Below are 18,197 nucleotides of genomic sequence, written 5' to 3'. Positions count from 1 at the left end.
TGCAAAATTTTTAATTATTTGTTTTCATTTGCATGGAATACCTTTTGCTATACCCTTGCATTCAGTGTGTTCTTTAGCTCTGAAATGAGTCTCTTATAGGCAGCACATTGATGGGTCTTGTTTTTTATCCATTCAGCCACTCTTTCTTTTAATTGTAGCATTTAGTCCATTTACATTTGAAATAGTATTGATAGGTATGTAGTTACTACATTTGGTTAATTGTTTTGGGGTTGTTTTTATAGTTATTTTTCCTTTCTTTCCTCTTCTTTTGTTCACTTCCCTTGTGATTTGATGACTATCTTTAATATTATGTTTGGATTCCTTTCTCCTTTTTGTGTGTATTTATTATAGATTTTTGGCTTGTGGTTACCATGAGATAGATAGATAGATAAACAGAAAGACAGACATTAGATAGATAGATAGATAGATAGACAGATAGACAGATAGATAGGGATAGATGATAGGTAGATAGATAGATGATAGATAGATGATAGATAGATAAATAGATGATAGATAGATAGGGATAGATGATAGATAGATATAGATAGATGATAGATAGATAGATAGATAGATAGATAGATAGATAGATAGATGATAGATAGATAATTCTATTTTGTTGATCTCTTAAGTCCATTTTAACAACCCAGCATTTTTACTCTCCACTACCACATTTACTGTTTTGGACAGCATATTTTACATCATTTCATTTTGTTTATCCCTTAACCACTTATTGTGGATATAGATTATTTTACTCCTTTTGTCTTTTAAGCTTCCTACTAGCTTTATACATGGTTGATTTACTACTTTTATGTATATTTGCCTTTACTAATTAGATTTGTCCTTTTGTAATATTCATGTTTCTAGTTGTGGCCTTTTCTTTTCCTTTTTTTTTGTTTGTTTGACTGTTTGTTTTTTCTGGCACACAGAATTTTTGTTTGTTTGTTTGTTTGTTGGTTGGTTGGTTTTTTTTTGGCACACAGAATTTTAATAACCCTTGTAATACCCCACACAACTTCTTAGAAAATGCCAAGTATGTTAACAAAACTCCTAACTGTACAGGAAGATAATAACGTTTGGCTTCTTCATATGGCCACATCCCTTCATTACTGGACGGTGACACTGGTCAGAGTGCCACCCAGTTACTAGTGTGGGAAATCCCCATCTGTGACAATAAATATATAAATTCTGCTTGCTGTAACACCTGGTTTGTGTAGGTTCCATTTGCCCTATTGGTCACAAATGAGCTGTTGATACCATTTCTGACCCCAAATAAATAAAGTCCATTAACAAGTTGCAGCATGATGAGAGGGCCTCATGTAGAGAACTTGGGCCCCTTTTTCTGGATATTATCTGCAGTTGCCTGAATCGGAAGCCAACGAAGGGGTTCATCCAGATCAGCAAGGGGGGGCCTCCCAAAGACTGACTTCATCTCTTCCCACTGCAGCCTCTTCTCCCACTCAGGCTTCTTACTCTTCAGCCTCTCAACCTCCGTTTCATCATTGCATATGGAGTGGATCTGAGTGCCAAACATCACTGCAGTGAAACTGAAAAACAGCAGACTCTCAAGGCACAGGAAGATCAACAGAATTACAGTGACTAGAGATGAACAATCACTGCATTCAGTCCACTGCCCTTGGATGCAGGGGATGAACTGCAGCCCTCAGAGGACAAGTGTGTGCATGAACGCCAGCGCGAAGTACATAGTGAAGAGCACAAAAAAATCTGATTCTTTTCTCCAACACAATTGTTCAGCCATGGCAAGGAGATCCATTTTCCAAATACATCTTTTGCAAACACTGCAGTTGTGGGTGTGCTCAGGCTTGATACAGCAGCACTTGGGGTACTCGTAGATCACTTCTTCTGCAAACTCTTCAGTTTGCAGGCTTCAGCTGCAAACTCTCCATGTATTCTTTAATAGCATTTCCTTTGGGTACGCCCCAGGGCTGGTGAGCATGGTCCTCAGGTAAGATGACAGGGCAAGCATCACCAGGCAGATAAAAACGACCCTATGACCACAGAGTACCTGAAGTCTCTGGAAGGCAGCAGCAAAACTAACATCACCATGAAGTCCAAATATATGATCAGAAGCCACATCATGATGGTGCATATCATGCCGCTGCTGTCACGGATGAACTAGAGGAGGATGAAAAGTCGTAGTTGTCATTTTCAGTCAGGAGAGGATGATGTTTGACATCCCAGAGCCAGTGTCCTGATGATGGCATGGTTTCCCTCACAATTTATTTCTAAACATTTCTTGAACATTTTGTGCCTTTTCTTCAGGATCTTAAGGTGCATACTGTCCCATGTGATAGAATGCGAGGCCCAGGTGGGGTCGCCTGGCACCTTGACTCCTCCAGGCCTGCGGCAGCGGCAACATCAACTGTAGCAGCGGAGGCAGGGACACATTGTACAGCAGCGCTCATGTTCGGGCCAGAGCCGCCCACAGCTCCGCTCAGCTGGGTCCCATGGGCTAGTGAGAGGGAGGCTGCCACCGAGCACACATGAGAGCCAGAGCCCAGCCTGGAGAGCTGGCTTTTTCTTTTTTATTGTAGAGAAGTCCCTTTAACATTTCTTGTAAGGCTGATTTGATGGTGCTGAATTATGTTAGCTTTTGCTTATCTGTAAAACATTTGATCTCTCCATCAAATCTGAATGAAAGCCTTGACAGGTAGAGTATTCTTGGTTGGAGGTGTTTCTCTTTCATTCCTTTGAATATATCAAGTTACTCCTTTCTGGCCTGAAGAGTTTCTGTTGAAAAGTCAGTTGATTTCCTTATGAGAGTTCCCTTACACCTAACATTTTGCTTTTCCCTTGACGCTTTTAATAATCTCTCATTATCTTTAATTTTTGCCATTTTAATTACGTGTCTTGGTGTGTTCCTTTTTGGAATACACCAAGACACATTGTAATTAAAATGTTCTTTTTGCCTAACTTGCTGTAACCCTTTTTGGGTTGATCCAGTTTGGGACACTTTGTGCTTCCTGGGCCTGGATCTTTCCTTTCTCAGGTTAGGGAAGTTTTCAGCCATTGTGTCTTCAAATATGTTCTCTGACCCTTTCCCTCTCTCTTCTCTTTATGGGACCCCTATAATGCAAATAGTACTACTGATGTAGTCCCAGAAATCTCTCAAACTTCCTCATTTTTTTGTATTCTTTTTTTTCTTTTTTCTGTTCAGCTTCAGTGATTTCTGCTACTCTGTCTTCCAGCTTGCTGATCTGTTCCTCTGTATCATCTAATCTATTCTTGATTCCTTCTAGTGTATTTTTTATTTCAGTTATTGTATTCTGCAGCTCTGCTTGGTTCTTTATATTTTCTAAATTTGTTATAAACTTCTAACTTCTCACTCTGTTCATCCAATCTTCTCCAGAATTCTTTGAGCATCTTTACAATCATTACCTTGAAATCTTTATCAGGTAGATTGCTTACTTCACTTCACTTAGTTCCTCTTCTGAGGTTTTATCTTATTCTTTCATTTGGAACATATTCCTCTATTGCCTTATTTTGCCTAACTTGCTGTTCTTATTTCTGTGTATTTGGTAGGTTGTTACATTTCCTGACCTTGAAGAAGTGACCTTTTGCAGGAGAAGTCCTATGCATTCCAGCAGTGCACTCCTTCCTGGTCACCAGAGCTATAGGTTCTAGGGTATCCCCTATGTTGGCTGCATAGGTCCTTCTGTTGTAGCAGGCTGACTACTATGGGCAAGTCTGGTAGGCATGGCTAGCCCCCAGTTGGGTTGTTTTCCAGGCCCTGCCTTGTACAGAGGCTGCTGGCCACTGGCAGGTGAGGCTGGGTCATAAGGTGACTGGCCACAGAGCCCCAGGTGGTCCCAGGGCTGGTGCTGGTCAATTGGTGGGCTGAGCCACATCTGGCAAGGGTGGTTATGGGGACAGGGTTCCAAGATATAGTGTCAGCCTGCTGATGGGTGGGGCTGATTCCTGACACAGCTGACTGTAGGGTCCATGGAGCCCAAAGCTGGTGTCCGCCCACTGGTGATTGATTACTTTAGGGTTAGTGTCAGTGCACTGGTATGCAGGGGCAGGTCTTGGGCCCTTTAGTGGACAGGGCCAGGTCCCAGGGTGGCTGTGGGTGCAGGGAGTCTGGGGCTGAGTTCCTGTCAAGGTAGTTACTTAACTTGAGGGTCCCAGTACTGGCACTGACAGGCTAGTGGGCAAGGCCAGTTCCCAGTGCTAATAATCTACAGGAAGGACTCCAAAATGGCACTTGCCAGCACCAGTGTCCTCATGGTAGAATAAGCTCTCCAAAATGGCTGACGTCAATATGTCCCCAGGGTGAGCTCCAGTTTCCTCTTACCTCTTCAGGAGGCTCCCCAAGATCAGCAGGTGTGTCTGACCCAGGCTCCTTTCAAATAACTGCTTCTGCCCTGGGTCGCAGAGCATGTGAGATTTTGTGTGCACCATTTAAGAGTGGAGTCTCTATTTCCCACAGCCTTGTGTGTCTCCTGAAAGTAAGCCCAGCTGGCCCTCAAAGCCAAACATTCTGGGACTTGTCTTCCTGGTACAGGACCCCCTCAGTCTTTGGGAAGAAACTTTACAACTGTAATTATCCTCCCACTTGTGGGTCACCCACCAGGGGGTATGGGTCTTGTCTATACTGCATCTCAGCCCCTCCTGCCCATCATGTTGTGGTTCCTTCTTTACATCTTTAATTGTAGAGGATCTTTTCTGCTAGTCTTCTGGTCTTTCTTATCAATAGTGCTCATTAAGTGGTTGTAATTTTGGTATGCCCATGGAAGGAGGAGAGCTCAGGATCTCGGTCATTCCCCCTGGGGAACTTATCTTTAACATACAAGTTTTCAGTCCCCATTCTAGATATGATGAATCAGAATATTTGGATATAGTGTCTACAAGCCTCTTTTTTAAAATTTCTCCAGATGATCCTACTGTACAATCACTAGTGGAATCTACTCTTCTAGAGTCTGGAGTAGAGACAATTACTTCTGGGATTAGAATTCAAAGTAATAATGCAAAAAATATCTCTCTAGGAAGGGCAAAAGCATAAATTCATAAATGTTAAAATAAATATACATATATTCAGAGTTGGATTTTCTTCCTTTTTTCCTCATCTAGCTCTGGAAAATGTTCAATCCTGACCAGTATGTACGAGTCAGGAATTATTTCAGCATCCTTGCTTATGAATATCACACGTGTTTTTCTCTTCAACTGGATGCTATATGTGCTCCATTGGTTTCTTTTCACATCTATCAACAACACTCCCCTTACATCAAATAACATTCTACCTCATACCATCAATGATTCATCTCTTCTGTGGGGACTCACAGCTGGTTCTTTTGACTCCTCTTTTCTACATGGGAAGTGAAGCTCAATCCTTCATATCTCCAACCATTCTCTATCTCCCAACAATCAACTCCAAACAAGTCTGGACCACGACAATGGTGAATAAGAATATAGAAGTTGTCCACAAATGCTACAATAAAATTCACATGTATCACAGGGAAAAATTCTGACTAATATTTCCAAATCTACATCTCCTTTCTTCACAAAGGAAAATTACCATTTCTTATTGTAAAGTTAAGATCAGACTTGGTGGAAAAGCAGGATAGGCCAGGAATTGGAAGTTTGGACTCAATCATACTACATTTGAAATGAATCTCTTATCTCACTTTAACTACCTACCATTATGGGTAACAGAAATAGGGAAAGAGAACTCCAAAACACCTATAAAAATCATCCACAATACATAATCATAGCTCCCCAAATGGAAAATAAAACATATGAGAATCTTTAACAGAACAGGCTCATAAAAAGCAAATAAAAAGATTCATATTTTTGTTTTTGAAAATAGACTGACTGTGAGATAATAAAGGGAATACATCATATAACAAGCCTTAATTTGAGTAACATCTTTATTATGACTCATAAAGTTCCGTTCATCAAATTAATTTAAATAAATGGTGATAGAAATGCTGCCAAAACACTTAAAATTGACTGAACATCTAAACTCAAGGTTAATAAGAATGAAAACTCATCTAGCATAGAACCTAGGATATTTGAATTTAACTCTAATCTTACTTAAAATTTTCATTAATTTTCAAGATAATTAACTAGTTATTAAAATTTATAGCCCAGTCAAAGTTAGAGATTTGTAGCAAAGAGCAATAAAATCAGAGAATATAAAGGGCCAAAAAACAAAGAAAAAGTAGACCTAAGATAAAAATAATTAATTTAATGAATAAAAGGCATAAAATAAAAAGGGAAAAGAGAGGGGAGGAGAGAAGGTGGTGTGTTCATTTGAGTTAAAAGATTCAAAAGGAGTGAACACAAACATATGGTATTTAAATTTTAAAAGTACATATGCCAAATCACTATGAATTTGTTCCAAGAGATGGAAAAAAAATGACCTATGAGTTTCACATAGGAAGTGGTATGGGCCCACAATCATCTTTCTCCCATAGTAAGGAAAGAATAAACTTCTTGCTAACTGAGAGAAAAACTAAAAATTACTCTTTTGTAATAGAAGCAGTAGAGAGGTCAATAAGTATTGCAGCAGACTCTTACATCACAGCCTCATAGTCTTCCTGCCTTCCCCACAAGCCCATGCAAAAAGGCTGACCTAAGTGTGCTTTCATTTCTTCTAAGTCACAGGTAATTTTTCCATGTTAGGAATTTTGCAGATATTAAGTGGAAATTATACTATTTCCTGAGAAAAGAGCAGTGGGAGATTGTTTAAGAGGCTTACAAAACCTGCTTATGAAAATGAACTGAGTAAAAGAAGGTTTCGTTAAGCAAGTTTGACTCACTAGCCACTGATAGTGTTGAAAGGAATTCAAACTACATTAACCTGAAGATGAGGGGAGCGTAAGCATATTAGCAAAGACTGATATTTTGAACATCTTCAATAAATAGGATGACAAGTCATATCACTTAGAAGTTACACCTAAATACATAAAATATTTCATTTTCTACTATATAACAGTGGCTGACTCCATTCCAGGGGCTTATTTTTACCAAATCAAAGAGAAATATTCTGCCTGTTAGCACCATGGATAATTTCTGGTATGATTTTTAATCATACCAGAAATAATTTTTTAAACAGTTTCTAAATCAGTCATAAAATCTTGGAAAAGCACTCATAATGACAAAACAGAAAAACAAAATTCTTAACTATAGTTTGTATATGTTGAAATTATAAGGAGATAGCAGGTGCTGTTTTTGTTTATTAAAACTTCAAGGGAAAAGGCACATCTATTAGAATGGCTAAAATCAAAACAATCTGACAAACCAGTTTCTGGAGAGGATGAGGAATAAGTGATAACAGCCATTTTGGAAGACACTTTGGTAGTTTCTTACAAAGCTAAACAAAGTGCAGCAATCACACTCCTAGGTGCTTACCTAACTGATTCAAAAACATGTCTACATAAAAACCTGCAGGTGTATGCTTAGAGCAGTTTTATCCATAATCACCAAAAACAGAAGCAACTAGCTGTCTTTCAGTAGGTGAATGGATAAGCAAACTGTAGTGCATTATTATGATGGAATACTATTCAGAGAGAAAAAAGGAATGAGCTATCAAGCCACACAAAGATATGTACTAAACCTAAATGCACACTGCTAAGCAAACAAACAAACAAACAAACAAAAACCAGAAAAAATGTGAAAAAGCTACATGCTATTATAATTCCATTTATATAACATTCTGGAAAAGGCAAAACTATAGAGTGGCAAACAGATTAGTATTTTCTAGGGATTTGTTGGGGGGAAAGAGGTAGGGTTAAAAAGGTGAAGTACAGAGGAATTTTAAGGCAGTAAAAGTATTTCATAGGATATTATAATGGTGGATACATGACACGATGCATTTATCAAGCCCATAGAGTTTTACAGCACAAAAAGTGAACTTTACAGTATGCAAATTTTAAATATATATATAGAAAAAAAAATTTTTATATATATTTGTATATAAATATATTTATATATATACATATGTATATCCCAGAAGTGGAACGTAAGATCCCAGAATGGAATGAAAAAAGGAATTAGCTATCAAGTCACACAAAGAATATAACTGTATTACAAACTTTATTACAAGTGCAAAAAAAAACTTCACTGAAGGTAGTAGAGTAGAAAGGTGCTGACCTAAATAACCTTGGAAATGAGTGGAGTCTGTAAAACTTCATATGTAAATCCATACTCTGAAATTGCACACAAACACTGTACTCTAGTTGATAAAATCATTTCCCATAGGAGCATGTAATAACAATTCTGAAACAACTATACTCCTACAGTGCAATTGAACAATTATGTAGATCAATGGCTAAACAGAACAAAGTTTCTCACTGCTGGAGTAGGAGGTTATAGTAAGCAAGGGGGAAAGGTTAGAATGATCCACATGATAATGGGTTAGAGTTGAAGACATCAGTATGAACTCATATTTAGCATAATATAGAAATACAGAAATATTTATAGACAGGCATATATATATATATATAGCAGTTAATATACACATATATATTTCCTTGCTCTGTCAACTGAGAGAGCCTAGAAGCAGCAACACCCCAATAGCAAGAAGTACACCGAGTACCCAGATTTTGGTTTCCAACACCATTCTCCAACAAAAGGAATCAGGACTCCTTTGAGACTCCTTTAAGAAATGACTCTGAGAAATGACTGAGGCAGAAAATATACAAGATGGGTCTGGAGCATCTTATAATACAAGATAGTAGGGAAGTGCTCAAAACACACACACACACACACACACACACAATAATGATGGACATATGTCAAAGTACACAGCAGACAACTGAAAGCAAGCTGACTAGTACTCTTCAAAACCATCAAGGTCATCAAATACAAAGAAAGTCTGAAAAACTGTCACAGCCAAGAGGAGTCTAAGGAGACCTAACGACTAAATGTAATATATCCTGAGTGGGGTACTGGAACAGAAAAAGGACAGGTAACAACTAAAGATATCTAAATAAAGCTTGAAATTTACTTAATAATAATGTAACAATACTGGTTCATTAATTGGGACCAAAGTACCATATTAATGTAAGCTGTCAATAATAGGGGAAATAGGTGTGGAATGTATGAGAACCTTCTATACTATCTTCACACCTTTTCTGTAAATCTGAAACTATACTAAAATTAAAAGTTTATTTCTTAAAAACTTAAAGGGAAAAGAAAAGTAAAAACCTACCTACTAAAAAATTCAGAAAAGAGAACAACAGACAATCTGAAGAATTTAGGATGTGAGAGGTTGCTCTACCACATAAGGAAGAGGTCCAAGACAGAAAGCTGCTAGTGATAAGGCAATAACACATTAGATATAAACAAAGAAGATCTAAAAAATAAGAAAGAAAAATGACTGTCATGTTTTTTCAGTAAAGAAGAGAAGCTTAGTGCGGAGAAATTTAGCAGGATAAATGGGAAAAGGCTTGTCATAAGATTCAGAAGAAAATGCTCCCAAGAGAAAAAAATATCTAGGCGAGTAAAGAAAGCTCTCTACATTTCTTCTCAATATACTTGTATCTTCTAAAACTGGTCTGCATAATTTAAGGATCAGCTTTTATTTAAATGTTTTATAATTTTACACATATTGGAGGCAGTGTTCACACTCAGCGGTCTCATTCCTTTTCAGGCCTACCTACTACATCTAATCATTTCAGAAAAAAGTATTCAAGCAAAGAGCAGAAAACAGAAGTTATTTTTAATTTACATAGAATCACTACTCAATTCTCTACTAAGAATTATTAAATTCCTAAATTTAATAATTTTAATAATTTTATAATTATTAAATTCCTAAATTTAATAATGCCTAAATTATTAAATTCCTAAATGAGATACTCTGACAATATTCCTAAGCTTAACCATTAAAAAAAAAATCAATGGCATTGTAAATACAGCCTTTTGCAAGGTTTGTGCTAGGCCAATGACATCTAACATATTAAATTAAGTCACCAAATCAGCTTGAAATCTTGTGGCCAACAGAACTGGCATAGGATTTACTACAGCATCACTATGAAACCATGTTTGTGTCATGAGCCAAACACTGTCACCCTTAATTTGCACTGTCAACACCTGAAATCTAAAAAAAAAATCTAACCTGTAAATGATTCAAATTACAAGGAAACTGCATTCTCCTTAATACTAATGATAAATAACCAAACTTTTTTGATACTATCCTTATGCAAGCAAGTATCCCTAGTACACTTTCAAGTAGTAATGAACTAAGTAAAATACAATACAATGAAAACTTTCATAATTCAGAGAACTAGAAAGACTTGTGTAATTAGCATTGGAGGTGTGATGTAAAGTCAATCTTAGTCCAATGACCCTTGAAGGCAGCATGAAGCAGGGAAAGGTTTGGAATCAGACTGACCTGGGTTTAAATCCTGCTTTTGTGGCTTGTCAGCACTGACAAAGGAACTTAGCAACAAGTTAATGTCTCAAAATATGTTTCCTCAACTATAAAAGGGAGAATATTGACCTCCCAGTTCTGATGCAAACATTATTTTGTGAATATTCAATAATACGAGCAAACACTGCAGCATTTGTTATTTATCAGGCTGCTATAAGTACTGTATATAAATTAACTTATTTAATCTTCCTAACAACTCTAGGAGGTATGTAATTATATTATCCCCATTTTACAAATGAGAAATATTTAGTATGGAAAGATTAAGTAACTTATTCCAGTTCGTACAGCGAGTAAGTATGTTTTCATAACTAAGTAATCTGGCTCTAGTCTTTGCTCTAAATTACTACATTATAATATCATTATTAAATCAGTTAATAAAGCAGTTCCCTTCCAGCCACCCTAACTCCAATTCATCTCATTAAAATACTGACACTTTTTCCTTTTTATTTACTTTTAATTTACTTTTAATGAAAGAGAAAACTGATCAGTTACCAAGTTACAGTAATAACTATATTGAACTCTGTTCAATATCCTATGATAAACCATAATGGAGGAGAGAGGAGAAGATGGCGGAAGAGTAAGATACGGAGATCACCTTCCTCCCCACAGATACATCAGAAATACATCTACACGTGGAACTGCCCCTATAGAACACCCACTGAACGCAGGCAGAAGACGTCAGACCTCCCAAAAGGCAAGAAACTCCCCTACGTACCTGGGTAGGGCAAAAGAAAAAAAGAAACAACAGAGACAAAAGAATAGGGATGGGACCTGCACCAGTGGGAGGGAGCTGTGAAGGAGGAAAGGTTTCCACACACTAGGAAGCCCATTCATGGGCGGAGACTGCGGGTGGCGGAGGGGGGACGCTTCGGAGCCACGGAGGAGAGCGCAGCAACAGGGGTGCGGAGGGCAAAGCAGAGAGATTCCCGCACAGAGGATCAGTGCCGACCAGCACTCACCAGCCCAAGAGGCTTGTCTGCTCACACGCCTGGGTGGGAGGGCGCTGGGAGCTGAGGCTACGGCTTCAGTCGGATCTCAGGGAGAGGACTGGGGTTGGAGGCGTGAACACAGTCTGAAGGGGTTAGCGCACCACAGCGAGTGGGAGGGAGTCCGGGAAAAGGTCTGGAGCTGCCCAGCAGGCAAGAGACTTTTTCGTGCCTCTTTGTTTCCTGGTGCACAAGGAGAGGGGATTCAGAGCGCCGCCTAAACAAGATCCAGAGACCGGCGTGAGCCACGGCTATCAGCGTGGACCCGAGACGGGCATGAAACGCTAAAGCTGCTGCTGCCGGCACCAAGAAGCCTGTGTGCAAGCACAGGTCACTATCCACACCTCCCCTCCTGGAAGCATATGCAGCCCCCCTCTGCCAGGGTCCCGTGATGCAGGGACAACTTCCCCGGGAGGACACACAGCGCGCCTCAGGCTGGTGCAACGTCACGCCAGCCTCCACCACCACAGGCTCACCACGCATTCTGTACTCCTCCCTCCCCCCAGGCCTGAGTGAGCCAAAGCCCCCGAATCAGCTGCTACTTTAACCCTGTCCTGTCTGGGCAGGAACAAACACCCTCAGGCAACCTACATGGAAAGGAGGGGCCAAATCCAAAGCTGTAACCGGGAGCTGTGCAAACAAAGAAGAGAAAGGGAAATTTCTCCCAGCAGCCTCAGAAGCAGGGGATGAAAACTCCACAAACAACTTGATGTACCTGCATCTGTGGAATACCTGAATAGACAACAAATCATCCCAAATTGAGGTGGTGGACTTTGGGAGCAAGATATATTATTTATTCCCCTTTTCCTCTTTTTGTGAGTGTGTATGTGTATTCTTCTGTGTGAGATTTTGTCTATATAACTTTGCTTTCACCATTTGTCCTAGGGTTCTGTCTGTTGTTTTTTTTTTTTTTTACTTTAAACATTTTTATTCTTAATAATTATTTTTTATTTTAATAACTTTATTTTATCTTACTTTATTTTATTTTATCCTCTTTCTATTTTTTCTCCCTTTTATTCTGAGCCGTGTGGATGAAAGACTCTTGGTGCTCCAGACAGGCATCAGGGCTGTGCCTCTGAGGTGGGAGAGCCAACTTCAGGACACTGGTCCACAGGAGACCTCCCAGCTACATGTAATACCAAACGATGAAAATCTCCCAGAGATCTCCATCTCAACACCAACACACAGCTTCACTCAACGACCAACAAACTATAGTGCTGGACACCCTATGTCAAACAACTAGCAGGACAGGAACACAGCCCCATCCATTAGCAGAGAGGCTGCTTAAAATCATAATAAGGCCACAGACACCCCAAAACACACCACCAGACGTGGACCTGCCCACCAGAAAGACAAGATACAGCCTCATCCACCAGAACACAGGTACTAGTCCCCTCCACTAGGAAGTCTATACAACCCACTGAACCAACCTTGGCCACTGGGGACAGATACCAAAAACAACAGGAATAACGAACCTGCAACCTGTGAAAAGGAGACCCCAAACACAGTAAGATAAGCAAAATGAGAAGATAGAGAAACACACAGCAAATGAAGGAGCAAGGTAAAAACACACTAGACCTAACAAATGAAGAGGAGATAGGCAGTCTACCTGAAAAAGAATTCAGAATAATGATAGTAAAGATGATACAAAATCTTGGAAAGAGAATACACAAAATGCAAGAAACATTTAACAAGGACCTAGAAGAACTAAAAAGAGGAACCAAGCAACAATGAAAAACACAATAAATGAAATTTAAAATACTCTAGACGGGATCAATAGCAGAATAACTGAGGCAGAAGAACGGATAAGTGACCTGGAAGATAAAATAGTGGAAATAACTACTGCAGAGCAGAATAAAGAAAAAAGAATGAAAAGAACTGAGGACAGTCTCAGAGACCTCTGGGACAACATTAAATGCACCAACATTCGAATTATAGGGGTCCCAGAAGAAGAGAAAAAGAAAGGGACTGAGAAAATATTTGAAGAGATTATAGTTGAAAACTTCCCTAATATGGCAAAGGAAATAGTTAATCAAGTCCGGGAAGCACAGACTCCCATACAGGATAAATACAAGGAGAAACACGCCAAGACACATATTAATCAAACTATCCAAAATTAAATACAAAGAAAACATATTAAAAGCAGCAAGGGAAAAAAAACAAATAACAAACAAGGGAATCCCCATAAGGTTAACAGCTGATCTTTCAGCAGAAACTCTGCAAGCCAGAAGGGAGTGGCAGGACCTATTTAAAGTGATGAAGGAGAAAAAACTACAACCAAGATTACTCTACCCAGCAAGGATCTCATTCAGATTTGATGGAGAAATTAACACCTTTACAGACAAGCAAAAGCTGAGAGAGTTCAGCACCACCAAACCAGCTTTACAACAAATGCTAAAGGAACTTCTCTAGGCAAGAAACTCAGGAGAAGGAAAACATCTACAATAACAAACCCAAAATATTTAAGAAAATGAAAATAGGAACATACATATCAATAATTACCTTAAATGTAAATGGATTAAATGCTCCCACCAAAAGACACGGACTGGCTGAATGGATACCAAAACAAGACCCGTATATATGCTGTCTACAAGAGACCCACTTCAGACCTAGGGACACATACAGACTGAAAGTGAGGGGATGGAAAAAGATATTCCATGCAAATGGAAATGAAAAAACACTAGAGTAGCAATTCTTATATCAGACAAAATAGACTTTAAAATAAAGACTATTACAAAAGACAAAGAAGGACACTATATAATGATCAAGGGATCGATCCAAGAGGAAGGTATAACAATTGTAAATATTTATGTACCCAACATAGGAGCACCTCAAAACATAAGGCAAATACTAACAGCCATAAAAGGGGAAATCAACAGTAACACATTCATAGTAGGGGACTTTAATACCCCACTTTCACCAATGGACAGATCATCCAAAATGAAAATAAATAAGGAAACACAAGCTTTAAATGATACATTAAACAAGATGGACTTAATCGATATTTATAGGACATTCCATCCAAAAACAACAGAATACACATTTTTCTCAAGTGCTCATGGAACATTCTCCAGGATAGATCATATCTTGGGTCACAAATCAAGCCTTGGTAAATTTAAGAAAATTGAAATCGTATCAAGTATCTTTTCTGACGACAACGCTATGAGACTAGATATCAATCACAGGAAAAGATCTGTAAAAACTACAAACACATGGAGGCTACACAATACACTACTTAATAACGAAGTGATCACTGAAGAAATCAAAGGGGAAATCAAAAAATACCTGGAAACAAATGACAATGGAGACACGACGACCCAAAACCAATGGGATGCAGCAAAAGCAGTTCTAAGAGGGAAGTTTATAGCAATACAAGCCTACCTCAAGAAACAGGAAACACCTCAAATAAACAACCTAACCTTGCACATAAAGCAATTAGAGAAATAAGAACAAAAAAAACCCCAAAGTTAGCAGAAGGAAAGAAATCATAAAGATCAGATCAGAAATAAATGAAAAAGAAATGAGGGAAACAATAGGAAAGATCAATAAAACTAAAAGCTGGTTCTTTAAGAAGATAAACAAAATTGATAAACCATTAGCCAGACTTATCAAGAAAAAAAGGGAGAAGACTCAAATAAATAGAATTAGAAATGAAAAAGGAGAAGTAACAACTGACACTGCAGAAATACAAAGGATCATGAGAGATTACTACAAGCAACTCTATGCCAATAAAATGGACAACCTGGAAGAAATGGACACATTCTGAGAAATGCACAACCTGCCAAGACTGAACCAGGAAGAAATAGAAAATATGAATACACCAATCACAAGCACTGAAATTGAAACTGTGATTAAAAATCTTCCAATAAACAAAAGCTCAGGACCAGATGGCTTCACAGGTGAATTCTATCAAACATTTAGAGAAGAGCTAACACCTATCCTTCTCAAACTCTTCCAAAATATTGCAGAGGGAGGAACACTCCCAAACTCATTCTACAAGGCCACCATCACCCTGATACCAAAACCAGACAAAGATGTCACAAAGAAAGAAAACTACAGGCGAATATCACTGATGAACATAGATGCAAAAATCCTCAACAAAATAGTAGCAAACAGAATCCAACAGCACATTAAAAGGATCATACACCATGATGAAGTGGGGTTTATTCCAGAAATGCAAGGATTCTTCAATATACGCAAATCAATCAATGTGATACACCATATTAACAAATTGAAGGAGAAAAACCATATGATCATCTCAATAGATGCAGAGAAAGCTTTCAACAAAATTCAAAACCGATTTATGATAAAAGCCCTGTAGAAAGTAGTCATAGAGGGAACTTTCCTCAACATAATAAAGGCCATATATGACAAACCCACAGCCAACATCATCCTCCATCATTTCAGTTTTTCATCCAATTGTGAAAAACTGAAACCATTTCCATTAAGATCAGGAACAAGACAAGGTTGCCCATTCTCACCACTATTATTCAACATAATTTTGGAAGTTTTAGCCACAGCAATCAGAGGAGAAAAAGAAATAAAAGGAATCCAAATTGGAAAAGAAGAAGTAAAGCTGTCACTGTTTGCAGATGACATGATACGATACATAGAGAATCCTAAAGATGCTACCTGAAAACTATTAGAACTAATCAATGAATTTGGTAAAGTAGCAGGATACAAAATTAATGCAAAGAAATCTCTTGCATTTCTATACACTAATGATGAAAAATCTGAAAGTGAAATTAAGAAAACACTCCTATTTACCATTGCAACAAAAAGAATAAAATATCTAGGAATAAACCTACCTAAGGAGACAAAAGACCTGTATGCAGAAAATTATAAGACACTGATGAAAGAAATTAAAGATGATACAAGTAGATGGAGAGATATACCATGTTCTTGGATTGGAAGAATCAACATTGTGAAAATGACTCTACTACCCAAAGCAATCTACAGATTCAATGCAATCCCTATCAAACTACCACTGGCATTTTTCACAGAACTAGAACAAAAGATTTCACAATTTGTATGGAAACACAAAAGACCCCGAATAGCCAAAGCAATCTTGAGAACGAAAAACGAAGCAGAGGAATCAGACTCCCTGACTTCAGACTATACTACAAAGCTACAGTAATCAAGACAGTATGGTACTGGCACAAAAACAGAAACATAGATCAATGGAACAAGATAGAAAGCCCAGAGATAAACCCATGTACATATGGTCACCTTATCTTTGATAAAGGAGGCAAGCGTATACAGTGGAGAAAAGACAGCCTCTTCAATAAGTGGTGCTGGGAAAACTGGACAGGTACATGTAAAAGTATGAAATTAGAACACTCCCTAACACCATACACAAAAATAAACTCAAAATGGATTAAAGACCTAAATGTAAGGCCAGATACTATGAAACTCTTAGAGGAAAACATAGGCAGAACACTCTATGACATAAATCACAGCAAGATCCTTTTTGACCCAGCTCCTAGAGAAATGGAAGTAAAAACAAAAATAAACAAATGGGACCTAATGAAACTACAAAGCTTTTACACAACAAAGGAAACCATAAACAAGACGAAATGACAAGCCTCAGAATGGGAGAAAATATTTGCAAATGAAGCCCCTGAAAAATGATTAATCTCCAAAATTTACAAGCAGCTCATGTAGCTCAATAAAAAAAAACAAAAAACCCAATCCAAAAATGGGCAGAAGACCTAAATAGACATTTCTCCAAAGAAGATATACAGATTGCCAACAGACACATGAAAGAATGCTAAACATCATTAATCATTAGAGAAATGCAAATCAAAACTACAATGAGATATCATCTCACACCGGTCAGAATGGCCATCATCAAAAAATCTAGAAACAATAAATGCTGGAGATGGTGTGGAGAAAAGGGAACACTCTTCCACTGTTGGTGGGAATGTAAATTGATACAGCCACTATGGAGAATAGTATGGAGGTTCCTTAAAAAACTAAAAATAGAACTACCATATGATCCAGCAATCCCACTACTGGGCATACACCCTGAGAAAACCATAATTCAAAAAGAGTCATGTACCTAAATGTTCATTGCAGCTCTATTTACAATAGCCAGGACATGGAAGCAACCTAAATGTCCATCATCGGATGAATGGATAAAGAAGATATGGCACATATATACAATGGAATATTACTCAGCCATAAAAAGAAATGAAATGGAGTTATTTGTAGTGAGGAGGATGGAGTTAGAGTGTGTCATACAGAGTGAAGTAAGTCAGAAAGAGAAAAACAAATACAGTATGCTAACACATATATATGGAATCTAAGGGGAAAAAAAGAAAAGGTCATGAAAAACCTAGTGGCAAGACGGGAATAAAGACACAGACCTACTAGAGAATGGACTTGAGGATATGGGGAGGGGGAAGGGTAAGATGTGAGAAAGTGAGAGAGTGTCATGGACAAATATACACTATGAAACGTAAAATAGATAGCTAGTGGGAAGGAATCACATAGCACAGGGAGATCAGCTCCGTGCTTTGTGACCACCTAGAGGGCTGGGATAGGGATGGTGGGAGGGAGGGAGATGCAAGAGGGAAGAGATATGGGAACATACGTATAACTGATTCACTTTGTTATAAAGCAGAAACTAACACACCATTGTAAAGCAATTATACTCCAATAAAGATGTTTAAAAAAAAAACCATAATGGAAAAGAATATTAAAAAAAGAATATATGTATATGTATAACTGAATCACTTTGCTGCACAGCAGTAATGAACACAACATTGTAACTCAACTATACTTCAATAAAAAAATAAATAAAACACCATTTGTCC

At 38.1% G+C, this 18,197-nt stretch overlaps 1 protein-coding gene and 1 pseudogene across 1 annotated transcript in view; both read right to left on the bottom strand.

Annotated features, from left to right (window-relative positions):
- The window catches only part of GUCY1A2 (guanylate cyclase 1 soluble subunit alpha 2), a 428,733-nt gene that overhangs the window by 356,938 nt on the left and 53,598 nt on the right, over window positions 1-18,197 (bottom strand). The window lies entirely within an intron of this gene.
- Window positions 1,234-2,222, bottom strand: LOC103007484 (palmitoyltransferase ZDHHC7-like; annotated as a pseudogene).

The sequence above is a fragment of the Balaenoptera acutorostrata genome, chromosome 9 (assembly GCF_949987535.1).
Source record: "Balaenoptera acutorostrata chromosome 9, mBalAcu1.1, whole genome shotgun sequence".
Lineage (NCBI taxonomy): Eukaryota > Metazoa > Chordata > Mammalia > Artiodactyla > Balaenopteridae > Balaenoptera > Balaenoptera acutorostrata.
The sequence above is the reverse complement of the archived record's forward strand: the minus strand, read 5'-3'. Positions and strand labels throughout refer to the sequence as shown.